We start from the raw sequence: 12,279 nt of genomic DNA on the forward strand, positions 1-12,279 counted from the left end.
CCTCTCTTCCTTTTCCCCTTTTCTTTTCTTGGTTATTTATCCAAGGCTGCCCATAGGGATAATCTGAGTACTCTAGTACATTTAGCCTATGTAATGGGGATACAAAAGAACTCTGAACAATGGGAGCGACAAGAAGGAAGTTAATACTCCACAGTAGGGATAGGGTTAAATGGGTAGCTTGTCTATAAGAGAAGGTGAAGAGTCTTTTCTGCTTGGAGATGGACATAGTTGGTAATGCTTGAGTTGAAAATTAAAGGATGAGTAGACATTTTTCAAGTAGGGAGGGCATGCTAACCATAGGGAACAGCATGTAAGTGCTTGGTGTTCTGAAAATAATTGGTACAATCAGACAAATGTCTATTTTCTATCCTGGGATTGGCAGGAGTTGCAGTGGGAAGTAAGAAAAACCAAATCGCAGAAGGCCTGTCCCCTGAAAAAACTCTCTTGCCTCCAATCTTGTCTCATGTTGCAGGAATCATCTAGATGAGAGATGAGGGCCTAAACTGTGGGATGAGACATGATAAATTTGAGAGATTTAAAGATTGAATCAGTGCCAGCTGAAACTTATCCAGGGTCCTAGTTCTGTTGAATCTCAAACTAATTGGGAGACAAAGTTAGCCAAGAGATGGGAAAATTGGTAGTTAGCCAATTTCTTGTCTGATTCAAGATTTCCTGAGTTACTTGATATATCCATGTCCAAGGCACTTTCTCAGGGACAATAGAAGGCATCTCAGTGGATGGGATTCTAAATTGCTTTTCAGGACAGTTTGAGAGTAGTTAAAACTTATAAAACAATCCTGAAATAATGGGTTAAAGATAGAGTTCAAAGCTTGAATCCTGGTCAATCCTAGTGTAAAAGGTTGCTAGGACTTGAGTCTTGGTACAATGTATTTCCATTGCAAAGGCCAACAATAAATGATGTCTGTCTTGCTTTGTACTGTACCATAGTAATTGAGATGTTTATGTTTCAAAGGAGAATAACATAGAGGAACATTAATCCTATATCCCCATTCCTAAAATTCTCGCCTACCTTGTTATTCTAACTTCACCAATGTGATAGTTTGGACTGTCCACACCAGCAAATTCCTGACTAATCAACTTCAAAAATCTAAATGATGTTCCATTGAAAAGAAAAAAAGCCCACTGGCCCTTGTAAACAGAAAATAAACTTAATTCCATGAGCTACTTAATACCTTCTTATTTTCAGGAGCAGAAGGATCAGGCTGAGAAAATGTGTAAATAGAGGCAGAGCTGAGAGCCCCCCACAAGAGTCAATTGAAGATAAAGGCATTGGTGCTAGGACCTCACGTGGCTGGCAATTCTGCAATCAGTATGTCTGGAACAAACACTACCAAGAAATAAGGCACTGGAGAATGTTGACACTTTCATTAGCGGATGCAGCAAAGCAGGGTCAAAGTTTCATTTGATTAACTGAGCCCAGTCATGTGCCCATGCCTGGTTGCCAAGATGACAAGGAAAAATTGAGTACACCTTTGCACTTCAGGACTTCCCTGGTGGCTCAGAGAGTAAAGCGTCTGCCTGCAATGCAGGAGACCTGGGTTCCATCCCTGGGTTGGGAAGATCCCCTGGAGAAGGAAATGGCAACCCACTCCAGTATTCTTGCCTGGAAAATCCCATGGATGGAAGAGCCTGGTAGGTTACAGTCCACGGGGTCACAAAGAGTCAGACATGACTGAGTGACTTCACTTATCACTTACTCCACTTCTAGATTTGCAGCAGGAGGTAAGTAATGTTAGACACCAAGGCTCATTTAGGACCCAATAAGAATGGGTTCATGCTGGGTATAATCTGTTGCCACACTAATGCTGTATTAAAAACTACCAGACTTAGTGGCTTAAAACAGCCGTTTATTATGATCACAAGAGAATGTGTCCATTGGGTAAGTTCTGCTGGGTTTAACTTCGCAACCTGGTCCTGGCTAGGCTTAGTCTGGTGACTGGCTTGTGCTGGCTAGTCAAGTATGATCTCAGCTGGGGTTATTGGCTCTATTCTATGTATTTCATCTTCTAACCAGATTCCCTGAGCAAGCTCTCATGGGAATTGCATGGGTCTAATACCCAGGCTTGGACTTGGCACACTGTCAGTTCTACCACACTCAACTGGCCAAGGTCCAGATTCAAGGGATGGGGAAATTATAGTTCCTCTCTCATGAAGAGGTAGAATCTAAGACCAATTCTAAAAACAGCTATCTTTCACCTAGCCACCCAGCTTCTTTTCTATTCTGATATTATCAGTAATTATAAGTAAACGTCCATGCATGGGTCCTTTTTCACACAAATGGTTATATTTTCACACAACATTGTACTTGACTATTTGCATTTTATGCAACTTGAAGTATACCCCATATTCACAGATGTATGCATCTGTAGCATTAATTCCTAAAAGTAGAATTACTGAATCAAAGTGTATATGCATTTTTAAAATTTGATAGTGACAAACTGCCCTCCATAAGAAATTGCACTTTTATGTACTTTCCCACCTAGAAATCTATGCAGTTGTTTTTCCAATTCCTTGCCAAAATGCTAATCATCAAACCATTTTATATTACAAATATGATTTTTAAAAAGATATTTCAGTAAATTTTAAAATTTCAAATGTACAGAAAAGTTGCAATGACAGTAAAGTCCTGCCATATCCCCTTCATCAAGATTTCCCAATTATTAATGTATTTGCTGTGTAAGCAACTTTATGTGAATATCTATTGCCAATACTTGTTTTCTGAGCCACTTGAAAGCACGTTGCTAACATGATGCACCTTCACCTCTAAATCTAGAATACAAAGACTCTCCCTTATGAATGGTTGCATTGTGGCTTTATATTAGGATGTCAACACTGATTGAAAATACTGTTAAGAAGTGATGCTGTGTTCTTCTCAGTTTATCACATCAGGAGGCACATGACATTGACCCACCCACTACTGTTTCTGTTAACTCTGATCACCTGCTCGAGTTGGTGTCTGGAGAATTTACACAGGGAGAAGCCTGCCATTTCCTCCTTAGCAATTGAGAAGTATTTTGTGCAAAGATTTATATTAACACATTTTTTACACGTGAACAAGTTTCAAAGTCTTTATTGAATTTGTTACAATATTGCTTCTGTTTTATGTTTGACTTCTGGCTGAGAAGCATGTGCGATCTTAGCTCCCAAACTAGGGATCAAACCCACACCCCCTGCATTGAAGGGCAAAGTCTTAACCATTGAACCATCAGGGAAGTCCTTTGCGGTAAGTTTTCTAATAAGAAATGGAATCCTGGCCCAATTTCAAGTATCTACCCACCAGCCTTACCATCCATTGACAATTCCCACTTGAATCAATCAGCATTGTAATCGTTGCCAAATGGTTTGGTATTTTCCGCATTTCTTCTGCATTTATTAGTTGATATTCAACTGTAAGGGCAGGCATTTCCTTCTCTCTAATGTGTGTATATTAGTATGTGCTTATATAATTCAATGGATTGCAATCCATTACTGTCCTCTATTTTTAAAATTTAATTGAAGTATAGTTGATTTACAATATTGTGTTTCAGGTGTACAGCATAATGATTTAGTACTGCACACTACACTCCATAATAGGTCATTACAAGATAATAGGTATAATTCCCCATGCTATACAGTATATTGCTGTTGCTTATCTATTTTATATATATATAGTAGTTTGTACCTGCTAATCCCATGCACTTAATATTTCCCTCCCACTTCCTTCTCTTTTTTTGGTAATCACAAGTTTGTTTTCTATATCGGTGAGTCTGTTTTGCATAAGATCATGGCATCTGGTCCCATCACTTCATGGGAAATAGATGGGGAAACAGTGGAAACAGTGTCAGACTTTATTGTTTGGGGCTCCAAAATCACTGCAGATGGTGACTGCAGCCATAAAATTAAAAGACGCTTACTCCTTGGAAGGAAAGTTATGACCAACCTAGATAGTATATTCAAAAGCAGAGACATTACTTTGCCGACTAAGGTCTCTCTAGTCAAGGCTATGGTTTTTCCTGTGGTCGTGTATGGATATGAGAGTTGGACTGTGAAGAAGGCAGAGTGCCGAAGAATTGATGCTTTTGAACTGTAGTGTTGGAGAAGACTCTTGAGAGTCCCTTGGACTGCAAGGAGATCCAACCAGTCCATTTTAAAGGAGATCAGCCCTGGGATTTCTTTGGAAGGAATGATGCTAAAGCTGAAACTCCAATACTTTGGCCACCTCATGTGAAGAGTTGACTCATTGGAAAAGACTGATGCTGGGAGGGATTGGGGGCAGGAGGAGAAGGGGACGACTGACGATGAGATGGCTGGATGGCATCATGGACTCGATGGACATGAGTCTGAGTGAACTCTGGGAGATGGTGATGGGCAGGGAGGCCTGGCGTGCTGCGATTCACGGGGTCGCAAAGAGTCGGACATGACTGTGCGACTGAACTGAACTGAACTGATGAATTTGTAAGTGGGGTTATACAGTTTTTGTCCTGACTTATTTCACTAAGCGTAACACTCTCTAGGTTCATCTATGCTATTGCAAGTGGCAGTATTTCAATTTTTATGGCTAATATTTTATTTCATATATACCACATCATCTTAATCCAATCAGATATTGATGGGCACTTGGATTGCTTCTGTGTCTTGGCTTGTATATAGCACTGTCACAAACATTGGGGTGCATGTATCGTTTCAAATTAGTGTTTGTATTTTTTCCAGATACAAACCCAAGAGTGGAATTGCTGGATCATATGGTTGTTGTAGTTTTAGCTTTTGAAGGCATCTCCATACTGTTTTTCACTGTGGCTGCACTAATTTACATTCCCATGAACAGTACAAGATGGTTCCCTTTCTCCACATTCTCACCAACATTTGTTGTTTCTGGACTTTTTGATGATAGCTGTTCTGACAGTTATGAGGCAATACCTCCTTGTGGTTTTGACTTGCATTTTTCTCATAGTGATATTGAACATCTTTTCCTGTGCCTGTTAGCCATCTGTATGTCTTTTGAAGAGATATTTCTCAAAAGGTCTCTGTCCATTTTTTAAAATTGCATTTTTTTAATGTTATTGAGCTGTGTGAGCTGTTTGTCTATTATTTCCTTTGTGCAAAAGCTTTTAAGTTTAATTAGGTCTCATTTGTATATTTTTGCTTTTATCTCTTTTGCCTTAGACTGATTCAAGTAAATACTGTTAATGATTTATGTCAGAGTGTTCCATCTATTTTCCCCCAGGAGTTTTATGGCATTTGATCTTTAAAACCATTCTGAGTGTATCTTTCTTTGTATATGGTGTGAGGGAATGTTCTAATCTCATTGTTTTACATGTGGCTGTCCAGTTTTCCCAGCACCTTTTAAGAGACTGTTTTTCTCCATTGTATAGTCTTGTCTCCTTTGTTATACGTTAATTGACCATAGGGGTGTGGGTTTATTTCTGGCTCTCTATTCTGTTCCATTGATCTGTATGTCTATTCTGGTGCCAATATCACACCGTTTTTATTACAGTGCAGTATACCTGAAGTTTGGGAGGATTATACCTTCAACCGTGGACACTTTTCTCAGGATTTCTTTGCCAATTTGGGGTCTTTTGTAGTTCAGTATTTTTCACAGAACTAGGAAAAATAAATTCAAAATTTGTTTGGCATACAAAAGACCCCCAAATAAGCAAAAGAATCTTGAAGAAGAAGAACAGAGCTAGAAGTAGCGTGCTCCCTAACTTCAGGCTCTATTACCAAGCTATGGTCATCAAAACAGTATGGTACTGGAAAAAAAACAGACACATAGATCAGTGAAACAGAGTAGAGAGCCTAGAAATAAATCCACACACTTATGGTCACTTTATCTACAAAATAATGCAAGAATATACAATGGGGAAAAGATAGTTTCTTCACTAAGTATTGAGGAGAAAACTAGGCAGCCACATGTAAAAGAATGAAATTAGAACATTTTCTCACACTATATACAAAAATATTCCAAACAAGTTAAGGATCTAAATATAAGGCTGGAAACTATAAAACTCATGAGGAAAACGTAGGTAGGGATTTGCTGTTGCTCAGTCACTTTGTCATGTCCAACTCTTTGTGACCCCATGGACTATAGCATTCCAGGCTTCCCTGTTCTTCACCATCTTGTGGAGCTTGCTGAAACTTGTGTCCATTGAATTGGTGATGCCATCCAACCATCTCATCCTCTGTCATCCCCTTCTCCTGCCTTCAGTATTTCCCAGCACCAGGTTTTTTTTTTTTTCAACGAGTCAGCTCTTCTCATCAGGTGGCCAAAGTATTGGAACTTCAGCTTCAGTCCTTCCAATGGATATTCAGGACTGATCTCCCTTAGGATGGACTGGTTGGATCTCCTTGCTGTCCAGGGGACTCTCAAGAGTCTTCTCCAACACCACAGTTCAAAAGCATCAATCCTTCAGTGCTCAGCCTTTGTGATCCAACTCTCACATCCGTCCATGACTACTGGAAAGACCATAGCTTTGATAATACAGACCTTTGTTGGTAAAGTAATGTCTCTACTTTTTAATATGCTGTCTAAGTTTTTGACATAAATTGTAGTAATATCTCTTTTTGGATCTTTCTCCAAAGAGAAAACAAAAATAAAAAAACAAATTTGACCTAATTATACTTAAAAGCTTTTACACAGCAAAGGAAACCATTAACAAAATGTAAAGACAACCAATGGACTAGGAGAGAATATTTTCAAATGATATTACTGATAAGGGGTTAATATCCAAAATATATAAAAAGCTCATATAATTCAATTTCGAAAAAGTAAACAACACAATTTAAAATGGGCAAAACACCTGGACAGACATTTTTCCAAAGAAGACACATAGTTGACCAATAGATACATGATAAGATGCTCAACATTGCTAATTATCAGAGAAATGCAAACCAAAGCCCATGAGATATTACTTCACATCTGTCAAAATGGCTATCATGAAAAAAGACCACAAAAGACAAACACTGGCAAGGATATGGATAAATGGGATCCCTTGTACACTGTCTAGACAACATATTAAAAAGTAAAGACATTACTTTGCCGACTAAGGTCCACCTAGTCAAAGCTATGGTTTTTCAAGTAGTCATGTATGGATGTGAGAGTTGGACTATAAAGAAAGCTGAGCACTGAAGAACTGATGCTTTCAAACTGTGGTGTTGGAGAAGACTCTTGAGAGTCCCTTGAACTGCAAGGAGATCTAACCAGTCCATCCTAAAGGAAATCAGTCCTGAATATTCATTGGAAGGACTGATGCTGAAGCTGAAACTCCAATACTTTGGCCACCTGATGTGAAGAACAGACTCATTGGGAAAGACCCTGATGCTGGTAAAGATTGAAGGCAGGAGGAGAAGGGAATGACAGAGGATGAGACAGTTGGATGGCATCACCGATGCAATGGACGTGAATTTGAGTAACTCTGGGAGCTGGTGATGGACAGGGAAGCCTCACATTCTGTAGTCCATGGGGTCTCAAAGAGTCAGACACGACTGAGCTACCGAACTGAACTGTACACTGTTGGTGGGAATGTAAATTGGTGTAGCCACTGTGGAAAATAGCATGGGGTTTCCTCGAAAACGAAAAGTAGGACTACCATCTGACCCAGTAATTCCACTTCTGGGTATATATCCAAAGAAAATGAAAATATGTATTCAAAAAGATACACACACACACATACATATATACACATACACAATGGAATACTGCTCATCCAAAAATAAAAAAATAAAAATTTGTAATTTACAACAACATGGGTGGATCTGGAGGGTATTATGTTTAGTGAAATAAGTCAGACAGAGAAAGACAAATACCATATGTTATCACTCACAGGTGGAATCTTCAACCAACCAACCAAAGACCTGTGTTCATGGAAACAGAGCAAATTGGTGGTTGCCAGAATGGAGGTGGGGGTGAGTGAAATGGGTGAAAGGGGTCAAGAAGTACACATTTCCAGTTCTATTTAGTAAGTCATGGAGATGTAATTTGTAGCATGATGATTACAGTTAATAATACTGTATTGCTTGTTTGAAAGTAGCTAGTAAAGTGGATTGGAGAAGGCAATGGCACCCACTCCAGCACTCTTGCCTGGAGAATCCCAGGGACGGCGGAGCCTGGTGGGCTGCCATCTATGGGGTTGCACAGAGTCGGACACGACTGAAGCGACTTAGCAGCAGTAGCAGCAGCAGCAGTAAAGTGGTTCTCATCACAAGAAAAGAATTCTTTGTACCAATGTATAGTCACAGATGTTAGCTGGACTATTGTGGTGATCATTTTGCATATATATAAACATTGAATCATTGCCTTGTACACCTGAAATTAATTATAATGTTATTTCAATTGCATCTAAAAAGAAAATCCATGGTGTGGCTTTTGGAGTCATAGCTGGAAGCTTGCCCTAGAATCTGTGTCAAATGATTTATAGAGCTGATGAGAGAAAACTCTTCAGTCCCTGCCTGCTTTGCAAGCAGGAGTAGGCTCAACTGTCTGTGCCTCACTCTGAGTGGATACACATGGTTATTGGACTGAGATGCTACTTTCACTACAGCAACATTTTAGAGTTTCAAAAGTGAAAAGGAAAAAAAAGTGTTTCTTTCATCACTAATACTGATGACCATGTAGGAGTTTGAAGGAGGGACCTATGAATAGAACCACTCTTCTTCACCTGACTTCAGAACAGATCGGGACACAGAAGGGTTGATGTAGAGATTATTATTATTTTTTAATCTTTTTTTTTTAGCTGATAAAGCTGTTGGGAGAAATGCAGTTTAGCTTTTTGGTCAAAAAGACTTGCAAATATTACACCCAAAGTTACATTTACCCACTCAGCATAGGCTAAGCTGGATTCTGGCAGGTTTCCCTAACAAAGTCCAGCCCCTGAAAAGCTTATGGTATAGAGAAGCAGAACAGATGAGAACACATACCTTTCTCAGAGACAGATCAGAGAGAGAGGTGCTAAGGCATCTCCCACATCCTTTCCCTAAACTCCTCTATCACCAGTGCGCAATCTCCATCCTCCCAGTTTTCAGGTGGAGGACCTTCCATTTCGGGTGAGTGTTCCCTCCACCTTCCAATGTGTATGTCTCAAAACTTGCCTCCAGTCATCTCATCCATCTAATGTTTATTTCTTTTCAAGAGTTCTTAGGATTTTCCCCCTTCTGGTGTATCTTTCTGGAAATGAAAACAATAGCCTAAAGTATTTCAGTTTTATAAAAATAAGTTAATTTTCAATCTTGATCAATGATAGGTATAGTGCATGGTATCCTATGTCATCCAGGAGTACTTCAGGGGTGAAGTACTTTTCACCCACTACTGAGAATGTTCAGCTGTCAGTCTTGAAGTCTTGCCTGAAGAGAAGCACTTTGTCTGACAGCACAGTCTCCCTAGAACAGTCCACATTCAATGACCTATTATCCTACTCATTAATGCCTCTGCCTCTTTGACCCAACTCAGAACCACAGCAAGGGATCCTCTCAGCTTCAGAGATTCCTGAGAACTCTGGTGAGGCCTTTTGAAACTATTAAAATGAAAAGTGAAAGTGTTAGTCACTCAGCCATGTCTGACTCTTTTGTGACCCCAAGGACTGTAGCCCTGTCAGGCTCCTCTGTCCATGGGATTCTCCAGGCAAGAACACTGGAGTGGATAGCCATTCCCTTCTCCAGGGGATCTTCCCCATCCAGGAATCACACTCAGGTCTCCTACATTGCAGGCAGATTCTTTACTGTCTGAGACATCACGGAAGCTATGTAACCAAGGACAGTCCAAATTTGTGTTTAGTTTAAGAGCAACATTTAATAAACCTCCTGTATGCTGTTATTTGTATCATAATAATAGCACATTATGCCCCTGGGGACCCAGTTGTTGCAAGTTAGGTCCCTAGGAATGATCCAAGAAAGTCAGTGCTAAAGAAACATTGTCACCAGCCAGCTGGCCATGAGGACCCTGTGGTGAGATGAACACTGTCGCCCAATTCATGTTCATTCAGAACCTCAGGAAGTGATCTTATTTGGAAACAGTACTGGCAGGTATAATTTTAGTTAAGGGCTGAGATGAGATTATGGTAGATTAGGGTGGGCTCTAAATCCAATGACAAAGCGGACACAGAGAAGGCCATGTGAAGACAGAATCAGAGAGTGGAGTGATGCTACCACAAGCCAAGAACATCTGGAGCCATCAGAAACTCAAAGAGGCAAGGAGGGATTCTTCCCAGGAGCCTTCAGAGGGAATATAACCCTGACGACACAGTGCTTTTGGACAGATCTAGCCTCTTGATGTGGAGCTTAAAGCTCAACATTCAGAAAACGAAGATCATGGCATCTGGTCCCATCACTTCATGGGAAATAGATGGGGAAACAGTGGAAACAGTGTCAGACTTTATTTTTTGGGGCTCCAAATCACTGCAGATGGTGACTGCCGCCATGAAATTAAAAGACGCTTACTGCTTGAAAGAAAAAAAAGTTATGACCAACCTAGGCAGCATATTCAAAAGCAGAGACATTACTTTGCTAACAAAGGTCCATCTAGTCAGGGCTATGGTTTTTCCAGTAGTCATGAATGGATGTGACAGTTGGACTGTGAAGAAGGCTGAGCACCAAAGAATTGATGCTTTTGAATTGTGGTGTTGGAGAAGACTCTTGAGAGTCCCTTGGACTGCAAGGAGATCCAACCAGTCCATGCTGAAGGAGTTCAGCCCTTGGATTTCTTTGGAAGGAATGATGCTAAAGCTGAAACTCCAGTACTTTGGCCACCTCATGTGAAGAGTTGACTCATTGGAAAAGACTCTGATGCTGGGAGGGATTGGGGGCAGGAGGAGAAGGGGACGACCGAGGATGAGATGGCTGGATGGCATCACTGACTCGATGGACGTGAGTCTGAGTGAACCCTGGTAGTTGCTGATGGACAGGGAGGCCTGGCGTGTTGCAATTCATGGGGTCGCAAAGAGTTGGACATGACTGAGCGACTGAACTGAACTGAACTGAGCCTCCATAATTATAACAAAATAAAATTTCTGTTGTTTTAAGCCACCCAGTTTTCAGTTACAGCAGTTCTAAAAACTAGTATAGACTCCGTCACTGGTGATAGGCAGTGTACTGATAACTCCTGGTGGAAGGCTGAATTATTCAAAGGCTGAAATTGTTAAAAAGTTCACTGATGGTGAAGTGGAAGGAAATGAACTAGTGAGTGCCCTGGATCAGGCATTTGAGAAGTATGGGGAAATACTAACCACATATTGCTAAACATAATTAGTATTTTGGGAAAATAACCAAAAGTTAAGCGTTTAATCCACAATTAGATACTATAAAGAGGACTTCTGGCTTTCACACTTAGCTTTTGAAGCAGCTCTTTTTTCTTTCACCAGCGCTGTGTGCTTAGTTGCTCAGTTGTGTCCAACTCATTGTGACCCCATGGACTGTAGCCCACCAGGCTCCTCTGTCCATGGGGATTCTCCAGCAAAAATACTGGAGTGTGTTGCCATGCCCTCCTCTGGAGGATCTTCCCAACTCAGGGATCAAACCCAGGTCTCCCATATTGCAGGTAGATTCTTTACCGTCTGAATCACCCCCAGAAGGCAGAGCAAGTGGAGGACCAGGCCCTGGACTTAATCATAAAGATAGCAGAGCTCCAAACAAGGTTCAGTTTTCAGCTAGACAAGTATGGAAGACCAAGGTCAAGGTTCTGGTTGGGACAGAAGGGGTCACTTTCAAATTCCTTGGAAGCCATGATCCTGTTCCAGTCTTCCCTATGCTCCGTTGCTCAGTCATGTCCGATTCCCTGTGATCCCGTGGACCATAGCCTGCCAGGCTCCTCTGTCCATGGGATTCTCCAGGCAAGAATACTAGAGTGGGCTGCCATTTCCCTCTCCAGGGGCAGTCTTCCCTATTAAAGATTAATTAATGGGGTTCATGATGGTGCAGAACCCCAACCCCCTGCCAGAACTACACTCAGTCAGTTAGATTTCAGTCACAGCATAACCCAGCTGGGGTGTGCTAGGCTGATTAGGGAGAAAGGGAACTCTACCCCAAAGGAAGTTTCTTGGGCCAGAAGGATGCCATGGGGAATTCACATAAGTCTCATTGGGAGAATTGTAACCTAGTCTACTACGGTTCTGGACAAGGTTATTTGCAGCAGAGAATTACTGTTTGAAAAACAGCTTCTGGCTCACTATTGGGCCTTGCTCTAGACAGAGCATATAACATGGTATATCAAGTGACGATGCAGCCAACATTGCCCTTCATAAACTGGGTTAAACCAGAACCCACAAATTCTATGGATTGGATGGATGGAATGGT

The sequence above is a fragment of the Capra hircus genome, chromosome 6 (genome assembly GCF_001704415.2).
Source record: "Capra hircus breed San Clemente chromosome 6, ASM170441v1, whole genome shotgun sequence".
Classification (NCBI taxonomy): domain Eukaryota; kingdom Metazoa; phylum Chordata; class Mammalia; order Artiodactyla; family Bovidae; genus Capra; species Capra hircus.